Below are 15,056 nucleotides of genomic sequence, written 5' to 3'. Positions count from 1 at the left end.
AGTGGGATATACAACAGTGTCATGGATGCCTAAGTATAGCTAGTGTGAAATTCCTGGTCAGAGTACAGTGTGTTTACTCAAGGTCATGCCTATAGCCCAGCCAGTACACCCTTTTGGGCCTCTAAAACCGGCTGGCTGCCTCGCCCTAGGCATGAAGTCTCTCTCATCCACTAAGTTTATTCAGGGACGCCAGATAAGGAATCCCAGATATACCCGTGAGAAAATAAATTCCCTGTACTCCGAAGACGTTTACACTGAAAATACTGATCTGGAATTAGAAAAACATTTACTTCCGTAAACAGTGCACAAGGCTTGTTCATGACTTAATAGAAACTTTGCTTTCTAATGGTGATTCTTGATGTGTTTGGGAAACATGTCCTGTTTTATGACATTTAATATAACTAAATTATACTCTGCCGTTTTCAGTATGCTAGAGGTGCTGACCTTTGTAGAAAATAAATTGATAGTTACAATAACGGTCAGTAATCCGGATAACAATTCTTTATTTTTAATTGATGTAACAATTAAATAACGTTAATGATGTAATACTAATACTAATATTCCATTAGTAGATAATATATCTTAGCAAAATATTTCAACTTCAATTTGAATTTTGTATATTGTGATCCACCAACAGTACGACATTTTTCCAATGTGTTGCCTTAAGGTTAATATTGAAAGAAAGTTCAGTTTTGCTGTCAGTAAGTTTTAACATTTTAAGCCATACTTATTTAGTGTTATAACATTTGAATTTTGTATAACATTTGAAATTTGTAAATTGTGAACCACCCACAGTACAATATTTTTCCTTAGTATTGCCCCAAGGTAAATATTTAAGGGAAAGTATAATTCCACTATGAATCTATTTAAATAATTTTATTTATATCCATTTAGTAATACATCATGACATAAATTTCATTTTAATAACCTCGATTAAAAGAAAACATATAGAAATAACAGGAATAATATTGGTAAATAGCGACAAATGGGAGTCATGACAGGAGGACTGGACTGGCGGGTGGATTTACGCGGTAACTTCAGTTGAGGCACAGTTGAGGGAGTAAGCTGTGCTCTACTTCTCTTTAGTTCTAGATTACTAGTGTGTAATATCGTTGATTTGAGTAGATTATTCTACAGGAGGATAGAGTCTGGCTTAGTTGATCAGAGGAGTGCGTAGTAGTCGTGAATATTTGTGTATTATAGTGTGAGAAAGCCTGGGAAAACCGTGGAATACCAGTCCCTTGACACGGCTCCTCCCACCACTACTTTGAGCTGGAAAGGTGAGTCAGTCTCTTCCTACCTACCAGCAGCTCCATTATTGTTCACTACGAGTGTTTGGGCTGTATTTGTAAAGTGTTTTAAGTTTGTCATAGCTGGCGACTCTTCTACGATCAGTTTCCAGACTATTCTATAATATCCAGACGGGTTGTAAAAGTTAACTTTGCAGGTAAAAGTAAACCGGGTTCAGGCTTGCCGTGTGTATTTAATCCTGTGCCTTGAACAGGCTGTGATAGTTTTCTCCTGATTAAAATGTCATATTTGTTCCTTTGCATGAAAATGTGTACTTAGATCTACTGGGTCATGCTAGGGAGGTCCTCCATCTTGATACTGGTGAGAAGGTAGGTCTTGATCCAAGGAATGGGACCTTCCCTTCCCTTGTCTTGTAACTGATAGCTTGCTATTGCCTGAGGTGCTATGGCGTACGGGTTTAGTTCCCCTTCCCCACCCTATCCCCCGTTTATGAATTTAATAAGCAGGTCCTGCTTTTCTCAAATCTGTTTGTAATAAAAATTTCACCGTAAGTATCGTAACTGGTACTGTTGGGCAGTTGACTCCACTTCGGCAACTCTGCGCTGTTAATTTCCACCATCTTTTTATATCTGAATTTGTCCAATTTGAATAGATTGCTGAAATTCGTTTCTCATACATCTTTATATTTTGTTTTCCCCCATTGACGATTATAGGAATACTTCATATAAAGTTAAGCTTTCGATCACACAATAGAAGATATTGAAATATATTAATTCACGAGTTCTTATAAGAACATGTTGCAGTAAACCTACTGACCTACTCTAGGAAAGTTATCCAACTCAGCCCTTGTTACTTTTGTACCTGTGCTACGGTACCTAGTTTTGAAGCTGCTTAGTTCCAGATCAACCATGCTGTGATGGGTATGCGAGCCAGCGGGCTGCCAACATGAACAGCCGGGTTGACCAAACGAGCACCAGACGAGCCTGGCCCAGGGCCGGGCTGTGGAAATATGAAAACTCGCGAAGCTGGTCACGGGTATTCGCTTATATGTACCTACCTATACGTGGTTGCAGGGGTCGAGTCACACTTTTGCCCCTCTTCGCTGGTATGCCGGTTATGGTGCTAACTTTGATCACTACGTGAGATTGTTCCTCTCGTTGACGACTCTCCAGACCGGTGCTTTCCGATAAGCTTTCTAAATGTGAATTTATCACTCTAATCCGTTATTTATGGTTCTTTTATGACTTCATGGTGTCGAATGGCATATGCAATATTCGTAAATTTTAAGTGCAAATTATGTGCTGTAACATGTACAGTATATGACTACCAGATTTGGTCGTCATCGCCATGTTAAAAACAAAAGTGAAAAAGTGGATATGTTTGTCATTAAATCAAAGGTATAATTCCAGAAGTTGATTGATACGTGTAACACCTGGGTGTTATTGAGACGTGCCAACATAGCTTTTTTTTTTTTATAATTCTAATAGTCATAAGGCTTTTATATTGGTGCCAGAAGTAGAGAAGCAATAGTTGATCCCGTTGGAGATTTGTTACCTTTTAGCATGTCCTGATAACTTACAACTTTGAATAGTCGTTGATTTATTGAGAAGGGCTGGATTTGAGACCCTACCCAGCATGGGCCCCTCAAGGGAGGTTCCTTCACGCTGGTGAAGGGCTCCTGATCTAGGGAATTGGATCTGTGCTCCGGTTCCCTGAATAGAGCCTGAATACCTTCCACCCCCCCCCCCACGTGAGCTGTATAATCCTACAGGTTTAGCGCTCCCCTGATTATTATTATACCCAGCATGGGCTTGTAGGCATGTTGCAGTTCCTCAGTTCTTATGTTCAAGTGGGGCCCCCGCTTCCTGTGACGTCATCTTGAAGGCTCTTGTGCTTCAGCTTCACGTGGTTCGAGATTATAAAGTTGAACCCATCTCCATACTGAGGGACGGACTGCCTCAAACTACGAATATATTAGACTGATCACGCTTTCCCTTTCCACTGCTTCTGCTCTATATTTGTAACGTCTATGCGCGACAGATAAGCGTACTCCGCAGACGGAACGTTTCGGAATAGATACATATGTTGCACATGTATCTTGCTAGTTGTCTATTAACTCTTGTATATTCAAACTTATTTTCGTAATTTTTTCCCATACTGACTGTTTCTCAAGATAAGGTAATATTTTGTTAAAAATCAGTGAGTGAGAACAGTTCGTCTTGACCTAGGCCAGCAAATATCTTGTTTTTTAAAAGATTGTGTTCTAGCTTCGGGTAGCTTCGTCAGATCACTTTGTAGTCCTGATGATTTAACAAAGTTTGAATTCAATGCTGCAATGAAAAATTAAGTGAGGAGCACCTTTTGACTCTTAAAAGCAAAGACTTTAACAGTTGTATTATCTAGCTTGAAGTTAGTTATCCTTTTAACGAGTTATACGTCATTAATACTTTATTTCGTTCTTTCATTGATACATCAAAGTGAACAGCGCTTAAAATGAGATGCAAATTAAATTAATTTAAATGAATACTATATTGGTGGGAGGCAGTAGTGTTGCTAGTCTGACATTTACTTGGTAGCCTTGAAGAAGGGGGCGTGCCGCTGTACAGCCACAAACCATGGTACCTGTTCTCCCAGTTCCTCTCGTTAAAGTTCACCACAAAAGGTACACATTTTGACTGGTATTTCTAAGTGAAATCGTATTGAAGCGTCAGAAATGGCTACCTGGTACTTAGTTAGGATTGGGTTTTAATTGAATATCTAAAATCCACTGGAAGCAAATCCCATAATTAAAATCCGGATTATGCAACGCTAATTTGGGTTGGGTGGATTCCGGGACTAGAGGTGGATAATGTAAAAACTTTAGAGCAGCAGCAGCATTGCAGGAGGCGTATTGGTTCCCTTTAACCGTAAAAATCTTTCGGCTGTTTTACTAATATTTTAATGATCTTTCTGTATATCAAAAGTGTTAATTTTATATTTATTGGTGTACTCTTACTGAATTGACATTTGGTTCATTTTTCCCTAATTTTCTCGTACTATCAACTTTCCCTTTCAGACTCGCGTCTGTTTTCCCCACGTTCATATTTTGCTGCAATCAGACCATTTAGTTCATTCATAATATACGTACTTTCATTAGTTCAACACTTCTACCTTGGAAAACGAAGCTAATCTGAACTTTAGTATACCGGTACTTCGTCAGCGATAAGGTAATGATGACAGTTTTAGCTTCGGGTTCTGTCACTGGGTTTACGTTTTCCAGTTTCTAAGGCTGAGCAGTCTCCTTAATTACTGTGTATGGTAATATACGGGACGAATTTGCCAAGTTGTAGGATCGGCTGCAGCTGTATATAATTATTAATTATTGGGGACATTTTTAATGTTAAACTAATAGTATACATAGCTAATTTTAATTTAAGCATTGGCAATTTTCGACTTGCCTAACTGCACGTGTTCGGGGTGCTGGTGAGAGGTTCTTGACCCAAGGAATTAGAACTACCATTTCCTTTCTCGAATCGAACCTTGTTTACTCCCTGCCCGTCATTCCCCATGCTCTCTGTGGGGAATGAAGAGGTTTAGCGCTTCGCCATGAATTTAATAATGTAGCTACTGCACATTTGATAATTTGACTTAAATTTGTACGTGTCAAAAATGTGTCTTGTCCATAAATTTAATTTGTTGGATAAAGTTACTGAGGTGGTGGAAAGACAGCGTACCCTTTGAGTTTTCCTACTTCCGGAGCCTGGGTCGGGCTTACCTGGTGCTTGCCTGGGTCGACCAGGCTGTTGCTGTTGACAGACTGCTTTCCCACATATCCATCACATCATGGGTGACTTGGCATTTGGAGGTACTTGTCAAGTTTCCTATTGACTTTTAAAATTGTCCCGAGTTTCAGATTTTTAAGATGGTGAAAAGTCTGGAACAAAGGATGTTGATAGTGTTCTCTTATTGTACCCTGCTTTTCATTGGGTTTATTGTACATTTCATTGCATATACGACTCCAGTATGTCATGGCAGTGGGCAGATTTGGGACTAGGCCCTAAAGTACTTTTCACGCACATGTAAGTATGCATCTCTCCCGCGCCAACGAGTACATATTTAGGACTTTGAGGTGTTCCTAGTAATTTAAGTGCTTTATTAACTATGCGAGTCTTAATGATCTCTATCAATTCCAGCTCTTCCCTACCCTGAGCGGGGTCATCAACATTACATTACTCTGAGCGAGAGCACAGGTGATTTGAATAGTATCACTACTGGCAGTATTTTCTTTGGAACAAACCTTGGTCATTGATACTGGACTAGTTCAAAAAAGATGCGTGAGCAAACACCAGTCATTCTCCTGGCTGTCGTGACATTTGCCTTAGTGTTCTTTGAAAGGTCAGCAGACCTAATTACAATCAGGTCTTTCACATGTTTCTTTCGTTCTATTTGGCGATCCTTAGGTATGTGCCGAAAAAACTTGGCAACCCAGACCGTGATTACGGGCCATCTTATATACATCACTTAAAAAAAAAAAAACAATCATTCTTGTAAACCAAATAAGCAATCATCCAGTAGTTACAAGTTAATTTTAAGGCTGCCCGAAATGGTCTTCATAACTGAGGGTTTTCTGTCAGAAATGTCGACTGTTCTTACAGCAACTGTATATGGTGCTTGTAGAAATGTATTATTATTTATTTATTAATTACCCTATGGTAATCTTACCTCGTGCTAACTTCTGTCGACTTTGTTGGTAATACGTTGTTATTTAGGTCTTAAACATTGAAATTTTCACTGATTTTTATATTGTAAATGTAGAATTTACCCTAGGGCAATCCAGTAGTCAGTGACTTGTTTCCACTGAGATACTCGTACTTCCAGTCGGATTTTAAATTATCGCTTGCTGTGTGTAGCAAAATGGAAATATTGCCCTTCTCATTGGTTACTACATAGTCTAGTGCATAAAGTTAGTTTGGACTTTTCTAAACTCTTCAGCTGGATAATGGTGGAATCAGAGGACGAGAATGCCTCGAATACATATTTTTGATGAATCGGTTGATTATCCTGAACATACGTTTTCTGTTTATATTTATGTAAAATAGTGTATATTCACGTACACCTTCAGGAACTTGTCCCAGCTTTCCTAATTAAATCATGCTTGCAGTTGCAATTGCTATATCCTGGCTGAACAGGCACTACAGGTAGCTTGGTCAAAAGCCGGTCAGATAGAGGTAACCACCCCTCGAAATCGGTCGTGTATAATACAGGAGTAAGAATGGGTGGGCAGTGAGACCAGCCTAGCAAGCTGGTCGTGCTCCACTTTCCTTGTCTTCTTGTTCTTGATCATGCACGATCGTGAGCACAGCATCCTGTGGAACAGTATTTTTCACTGTTAGTATCATTCAGTTCAGTTCCAGGTGGCGAGGTTGACGAGGTAGGTACACGTGGTGAGGGCGGGGAGGTGTGACACCTCCTGGTGGGGTGGGGGGGTTGTATTGATCCGAGACGTCGCTGCTGTTAACCAAGTTTACCTGCTGGTGACCTCAGGTATGTTGGTCTGATTCCTCTCCATACTACTATGAAAACACGATCTGCTATCGGATCAGTATACTACTCCCATTCGACTACAAAATAGTGTGCAGTGCTGAATACGAACAATTAAGAAATTTAAATGGGTACAGAGTACCAATCAAACCATTACTTGCGTTAATAGGTAATGCTATAAGGTCTGGTAATACAACGAAATTACCTCAGGTGGAGATAAGCTCATAAGACACGCCAAACCAGCAAGCATTCAAGACTTGTCCAGTATTACTTATTATTTTTTTTTTTTTTTGCTCAACTGGATAAAACTCATTTTTTGCTTCCATCACCTCAGTTATTAAATTTAACTATAAATGGGACCTGAGTTTCAGGGTGCTCTGTTACCAGTCTAGAGGTGTGGTTGCTTGCAGGCTCTGCTAACAAGCAGGAAGTGCTTGTCACAGGTCTCCATCGCGTGCTGCTACTTTTGTCGCCACTGCTCAAGCCAACTGGGCCCCTTAACTGTTCTGTTGCCGTTGCAGAATATGTACTAAATTTTGTTTGCGATCTGTTACAGCATAAATTACAGCATGTATGCCTATAAAAATAGGTCTAATAATCTGGTAATGATGGACAGCAACTGGAGACTAAATTTCAGACTTGGCAGCTAAAGAATAATACCATGATATTGCAGACTAGATTCATATCTGATGCGAACAGATTACCCTCAGGAAAGGGCAAGGCCTTCTTTCCTTCATGCCATAATCTACTTGCCTTCATGCCATAATCTAGTAATATTAAGGCGTAATGCGAAGCATAGGTTGGTGTTTGATATTTTTCATCTTGAATTCAACTGTTTCCTTGTTATGGAATGTCTACTTCAACGACCTTCATCTCATCCCAGAATCACATGCATATGCAGACGACTGTACACTGACATTCACTTATCCAAGAGAAGAAATGCCAGCTACTCTAAGCTACATCAATCACCAGCTGAGAGCTATATCAGCTTGGGGAAATAGATGGCAAGTAACATTTGCACCTGAGAAAACGCAAATGATGATCGTCTCTAGGCACCATGATGGTAATGCTGGTGCAGTAGTAAGGATGAATGGGAGGGTGTTGGCACCTGGAGAAGAAGTTGATATCCTTGGGGTGAAATTTGACTCCAAAGTAACCATGAAGAACCATGTTGTGAATCTTGCAAACAAGGCAGCCAGGAAGCTTACAGCACTCCGCCGTATCTCGCATCTGCTTGACAGTAGGGGTTGCAAGATCCTGTACGAGGCGCAAGTACGCTCACACCTTGAGCATGCTCCACTTTCTTGGTTTGCCTGCTGCCCCTCTCATCTGCGGACTGCTTGACAGAGTAGAGAACAGAGCAAGACGTCTCATCTCTCGCCTGGACCCATCCTGGATAGATCTGTCATTTCAGCAGAGCCTTCAACATAGAAGGGATGTGGGTGGCCTTACTGTTATGTACAAGGCCAATATTGTCAAAATACTACACTTGGATCCACTTCGAGGACAGCGTGAAACAAGCTTTTATGCCACAAGACGGGCAGAAAGCAGCAACTTCACTCTGGCTGTACCCTTCTCCAGAACATCACTCCATCTGAGATCATACATACCCAGGATGACTCGAGTATGGAACACATTCGTACAGCATAATGTCAACGAGATAGTCAGTTGATCAAATGAAAATACTGGCCCACAGATGGCTCCAACTTCATCCTGTTCCCTACTTGTATGTCTCAAAACAATAAAAATGCTTTCAAATGAGCTGATGTAGGTAACAGCTCTTAGCTTGCCAATAAAGTTAGGAATTCTTAACCTGTAAATAGCTTGTCAATAAAGCTAGGGATCCTTAACCTTGTCAAACCCTGTGTAAAAAAAAAAAAAAAAAAAAAAAAAAAGTGCAGACTAGAAAGATTAGTCATAATCTAGCTACGCTTGGAAAATATTAGAGAATTGGCTCCAAATCCGCATACACCAGTGGCCTTTGGTGGAGCAGGATACAAGTTTGCAAAATATCCCCAGTGAAAAGTCGTGGTACAGAAGGCACATTTACATAACTGTAAATGTTTAAGGAAAGAGCCTTTCAACTGCAGCGAGTTCTCATCGTTTTTAAGGGTTAGAGATAAAGTAATTTCTTGGTAGTGAATGTTAACTTGTGTTAAAAGTACTGAATAACCAAACTCCTGGAGGTTATTCCGGGGATCAACGCCCCCGCGGCCCGGTCCACGACCAGGCCTCCCGATGGATCAGGGCCTGATCAACTAGGCTGTTACTGCTGGCCGCACGCAGTCCAACGTACGAGCCACAGCCCGGCTGATCCGGCACTGACTTTAGGTATCTGTCCAGCTCTCTTGAAGGCAGCCAGGGGTTTATTGGCAATTCCCCTAATGCTTGATGGGAGGCTGTTGAACAGTTTTGGGCCCCGGACACTTATGGTGTTTTCCCTTAGTGTACCAATGGCGCCCCTACTTTTTATTGGGGGCATTTTGCATCGCCTGCCCCGTCTTTTACTTTCGTAGGGAGTGATTTCTGTGTGCAAATTTGGGACCATTCCTACTCCTTTGTGAATCTTAAAATTTTTGCAGAGATATAGCGCACTGAACTTTCATTTCTTTGAAAGGCATAATGGTTAACTTCATAGTCATAAGGCTATTGATAAGGTGGTGTAGATGCAAGAACATTTTACAACTGATACAAATTAGAAAACAGGCGGGTATTAGTGTTAGTGCAAAACATTGGTTTGGTAGTAGTTTAAGTTGAGCAGAACAAACCAAACCAAGTCAGCGTCAGTGAAGAAAATATTAGTTCTAAAAATAGGCATAGGAGGAAAATGAATTGTGTAAAAATGACCTGCATCGCATTACGAAGTAAGTCTTTAGTAGCTTTTTTTTTTTATGTTCATACATCATGACTTGCCCTCCACACTTCGTTATAAGGAGCTGACTAGTCTAGACAAGGCTGGGTCTGTGTATTCAAGATTTGGCTCTGCTGAGCTCCACCGTGGCATTAAATCTCTGACGATTCTGTGGCCATTGAGCTTTGATCATATTCCTTTCGGTGACTAAGCGGTAAAGTGAAACGAACCCTAAGTTTATTATGTAAGGGTAGGTAAAGGACTCGAAAAGCGCTTCGCAGCCTATTAACAAAAGAGGTAAGCAATAGAAAGTAGTTTGAAGATCACTTCGATATTGACTGACCTGCCCTGATCTAATGCAGGGCATATTACTAGGTCCTGTTCGCTAATCCTATCGCACTGCATATTGGGATACCAGCCAGTTTTTAGTTCATGCTGAATGGTTCTCAAATTGTACATATTTAATAATCACTTTTTCATTATGTAGTACCTGCAGGTCACTCCGGGGACCAACGCCTCCGCGGCCCGGTCCATGACCAGGCCTCCCGATGGATCAGGGCCTGATCAACTAGGCTGTTACTGCTGGCCGCACGCAGTCCAACGTACGAGCCATAGCCCGGCTGATCCGGCACTGACTAGGTATCTGTCCAGCTCTCTTGAAGGCAGCCTGGGGCTTATTGGCAATTCCCCTAGTGCTTGATGGGAGGCTGTTGAACAGTTTTGGGCCCCGGACACTTATGGTGTTTTCCCTTAGTGTAGCAATGGCGCCCCCTACTTTTAATTGGGGGCATTTTGCATCGCCTGCCCAGTCTTTTACTTTCGTAGGGAATGATTTCTGTGTGCAGATTTGGGACCATTCCTTCCAAGATTTTCCAAGTGTAGATTAAGATATATCTCTCCCTCCTGCGTTCCAACGAGTACAAGTCAAGTGCTTCCAAGCGTTCCCAGTAGTTAAGGTGCTTGACAGAACTTGTACTATATTTTGCAAATAAAGGATTGAGAAGCTAATTTTTTTTTACTGAATGTTTTAGAATTCGTTCAGAATTGTTGTGACAGTCCATTTAAATCTGTTAACATTTAAAAGTTGTCCCCAGTTCAGTAACTGTTAGAGGTGTAGCGGTACTTGTCTCCAGGGTGCGCCAGACAACTTTTACTGAGCTGGTCTGGCTGGGGCAGGTCCTGGAGGATGTAGCCTGTTGGAGGTGAGAGGGTGAGTTGAGGGAGGTATGGAGGGGTAGTGAGATGTGGAGGGAGGGGGTAGATGTAGTAGGGGTGGTAATAGATGGGGTGAAAGTGGAAGTCGTGGTTGAATTTTCAAAGGTTGGTGGATGGGGTAGTGGTAGGAGAGAGATGTGGGAGTAAGAAGGTAGTTTTGGGTATGGAGAGAATGAAAGGTAGGCTATCACTTATGTGCTGCTATTGGTGACAGGTTTGGTTATCATTATTATTAAAGATTCGCCGGTATTGTCCCGGCCCGGGCCTTTTCCAAGTGGTGGCCCGGCCTTGGCTCCCTCTTTAGGGAGTGTCTGAGACCTAAGTCTCCCATGGGAGGAGGCACAAGTACCGCCTCATCTTTGGGACCAACTGTCCCCAGGCCTAGCCACAAACTAGGCCTCTCTGGTCTGCCATCCCCGCCCCAAGGGGTCTAATGGGAATGAGAGTCTTGTGAGTTGCAAGCTCGGGCTGAGGCACCTACCCTACCCTAGAAGGGTTAGGCATGGCGTCGATCACAGGTTTAGTGTCACTGTCGAGTTACGTGCTGTTAACTGTACCTCCTTATATCACCCCTCATCAATCCATCCACCCCTTACTCCTCGATTGCCTCCTTACTCACAGGTTCACCCCCTGCACTCGTCCATCTACTACTGCTCACACCCCATCAATTGCCCATCACCTACTGCTCCTTCTCCCCCCCCCCCACCTCGCAAACTTACTTATCCACCCATCAATTACCCACTGAGACATTGTTAATGGGAATAAACGTAAATACCCCGAAAATGTCGAGAATAAAATGTAATGGGTGGTACTGTCATATTATAATAAATACTAAACTGTATGATAAATTTACCATAATTAATTTGTCAGGAGTGATTGAGAGCTGAATATTATTATTCAGAGTTAACGAACGCCCGACATAACTTCTCCAGGAAGGGTATGCTCACAGGAGTGACTGACGTGTAGGCAAATCATAATCTACACCTAGAAGAAACTGGAAGGATTGGTCCCAAACCTGCACACCGAAATTACTACCAACGAACACAAGAGGCCATGCAGACGGTGTATGATACCTCCAATGAAAAGCAGAGGAGCGATGAATACCTTACCTGGAGATTATTCCGGGGATCAACGCCCCCGAGGCCCGGTTGAAAGAACTCTGTTAACACTTGTTTAATTCTGTTTAATCATTGCTACCCTGCTTTTCATTGGAGGTATGCACCGTCTGCCAAGTCTCTTGCTTTCATCTGGACTGATTTCAGTGTGCAAGTTTGGGATCAATCCCTCAGAATTTACCAGGTGTAGATTACGCTCGTAGTCTGTTATTTTATCTTTGATATTGATTTTTTTTTATTTATTACCAAGAGCGTCGAATGAGTTGCTTAGTTAGTGCTCTTCAAATTGCAAATTATCACTAAAAGAGCAGAAACGTAACCTTTTCCGAAGGAAACTCGTGTGACTTTTCTAGTTTTTTTTTTAGTTTGGTTACTGCTACCAGAACCACACAAGTAAATACATGACACTTCACTTGTCTAGATACTTGTTGAATTGTTTCAGAGCAGTAGCTTTATTGGCCCTAGAACTGTTTGTGATTGCAGGATGTAACCGCCGTGGCTTCCTCGGTTCTTCCCGACTAGGCCAACTTCTAATCCCATTGAAGTACCGCTATACATCCCTTCTACCTGGAGGGTATTCCGGGGATCAACGCTCCCGCGGCACGGTCCACGATCAGGCCTCCTGGTGAATCAGGGCCTGATCAACTAGACTGATACTGCTGGCCGCACATAGTCCAACGTACGAACCACAGCCCAGTTGATCCGGCACCAACTTTAGGTATCTGTCCAGCTCCCACTTGAAGACAACCAGGTAACTAGGTACCTGGGTGTTAGTCGACTTGTGTTGCTCGCATCCTGGGTACAGAATTAACCTAATTTGCCTGAAATGCTTTGCGTAACAAGTATCTTTCTAATTAGTATACCATTGATGTCAATTAGGTTGTCTTCAAGAGGGAGCTGGGCAGATACCTCAAGTCGGAGCCGGATCAACCGGGCTGTGGTTCGTACGTTGGACTATGTGCGGCCAGCAGTAGCAGCCTAATTGATCGGGCCCTGATCCACCTGGAGGCCTGATCGTGGACCGTGCCGCGGGAGCGTTTATCCCGGGAATACCCTCCAGGTAGAAGGGATGTATAGCGGTACTTCAATGGGATTAGAAGTTGGCCTAGTCGGGAAGAACCGAGGAAGCCACGGTGGTTACATCCTGCAATCACAAACAGTTCTAGGGCCAATAAAGCTACTGCTCTGAAACAATTCAACAAGTATCTAGACAAGTGAAGTGTCATGTATTTACTTGTGTGGGGCTTTGATCCCCGGAATACCCTCCAGGTAGGTAGCTCTGTACAAGTTATCTTGTACTTGTAGAAATAGCTATAATACCTGGAGACTACCTGGAGGGCATTCCAGGGATCGACGCCCCCGCGGCCCAGTCCACGACCAAGCCTCCCGGTGGATCAGGTCCTGATGAACGAGGGTGTTACTGCTGGCCGCACGCAATCCAAGGTACGAACCACAGCCCGGCTGATCCAGCACCGTAAAGCTGTCCAGCTCCCTCTTGAAGACAACCAGGGGTCTTCCGGTAATGCCCCTTATTGCTGGTGGGAGGCTGTTGAACAGTCTTGGGCCCTGGACACTTGCTGCATTTTCTTAGTGTACCAGTGACGCCCCCTACTTTTCACTGGGGGTGTGTTGCATCTCCTGCCAAGTCTTTTGCTTTCGTATGGAGTGATTGCTGTGTGCATATTAGGGACCAGTCCCTCCAGAATCTTCCAGGTGTAGATTGATACATCTCTCTCGCCTGCGAGAGTACAAGTAAAGTGCTTCCAGGCGCTCCCAGTAGTTAAGGTGTTTGATGGAACTTATACGTGCAGTGAAGGTTCTCTTTACATTCTCTAGTTCTGCAATTTCACCTGCATTGAAAGGGGATGTTAATGTACAACAGTATTCCGGCCTAGAGAGAATAAGTGATTTAAAAAGGATCATCATTGGCTTAGCATCTCTTGTCTTGAATGTTCTCATTATCCATCCTATTAGTTTCCTCGCAGATGTGATAGTGGCATTGTTGTGGTCCTGGAAGGTGAGGTCTTCGGGCATTACCACATCCAGGTCCTTCACATTACTTTTCCGCTCTATTGTGTGATTGGAGTTTGTAGTATACTCAGTCCTAGTTATTTTCTCCAGTTTTCCCATAATGGAGTAGTTGGAATTTGTCTTCATTGAACATCATATTGTTCTCTGTTGGCCATTGGAAAATTTGGTTTATATCGTCTTGGAGCTTTGCCGTGTCCTCAATGGATGACTCTTGCAGATCCTAGTTTCGTCTGCAAAAGATGATAGTGCTGTGGTTTACATCTCTGTCTGATATGAGAAAAGCATTTGACAAATGCGATCATGGCGTAATAGCCCATAAAATACGTGCTAAAGGAATAACGGAAAGTGGGGAGATGTATCTTCAACTTCCTAACAAATCGAACACAGAGTAGTGGTCAACAGAGTTAAATCGGAGGCTGCCATAGTGAAGAGCTCTGTTCCACAAATCACAGTACTCGCCCCCATCTTATTCCTTATCCTCATATCAGACATACAGAGATATACACCACAGCACCGTATCATCCTTTGCGGATGATACTAGGATCTGCATGAGGCTGTCATCTGCTGAGGACGCGGTTAACCTCCAAGAAGATATAAACAGTTTTCCAGTGGGCAACGGTAAACAATATGATGTTCAATGAGGACAAATTCCAACTACGTTATGGAAAACTGGAGGAGATAATAACTAGAACAGAGTATACTACAAACTGGCCATACAATAGAGCGGAAAAATAATGTAAGGGACCTGGGAGTAGTAATGTCTGAGGATCTCACTTTCAAGGATCACAACAGTGCCACGATCGCACGTGCAAAGAAAATGATAGGATGGATAATGAGAACTTTCAAAACGAGAGATGCCAAGCCAATGATCCTTTTCAAATCACTTGTTCTCTCTAGGCTGGAATACTGCTGTACATTAACATCTCCATTCAAAGCAGGTGAAATCGCAGATCTAGAGAGTGTACAGAGATCCTTTACTGCATGTATAAGTTCTGTCAAGCACCTTAACTACTGGGAACGCTTGGAAGCACTTGACTTGTACTCGATGGAACGCAGGAGGGAGAGAGAGATCA

General features: G+C 42.5%; 1 protein-coding gene across 12 annotated transcripts in view; it reads left to right on the top strand.

Annotated features, from left to right (window-relative positions):
- Positions 1–1,141: 1,141 nt before the first annotated feature.
- kst (spectrin beta chain, non-erythrocytic 5 kst) overlaps positions 1,142–15,056 on the top strand; it is a 436,819-nt gene continuing 422,904 nt past the window's right edge. For all 12 annotated transcript variants that reach the window (XM_070097938.1, XM_070097941.1, XM_070097939.1 and 9 more), the window contains exon 1: positions 1,142–1,280. The gene's annotated coding sequence lies outside the window, so the exon portion shown is untranslated. The remainder of the gene's footprint in view (positions 1,281–15,056) is intronic.

Source organism: Cherax quadricarinatus, chromosome 60 (assembly GCF_038502225.1).
Source record: "Cherax quadricarinatus isolate ZL_2023a chromosome 60, ASM3850222v1, whole genome shotgun sequence".
Classification (NCBI taxonomy): Eukaryota; Metazoa; Arthropoda; class Malacostraca; order Decapoda; family Parastacidae; genus Cherax; species Cherax quadricarinatus.
The sequence above is the reverse complement of the archived record's forward strand: the minus strand, read 5'-3'. Positions and strand labels throughout refer to the sequence as shown.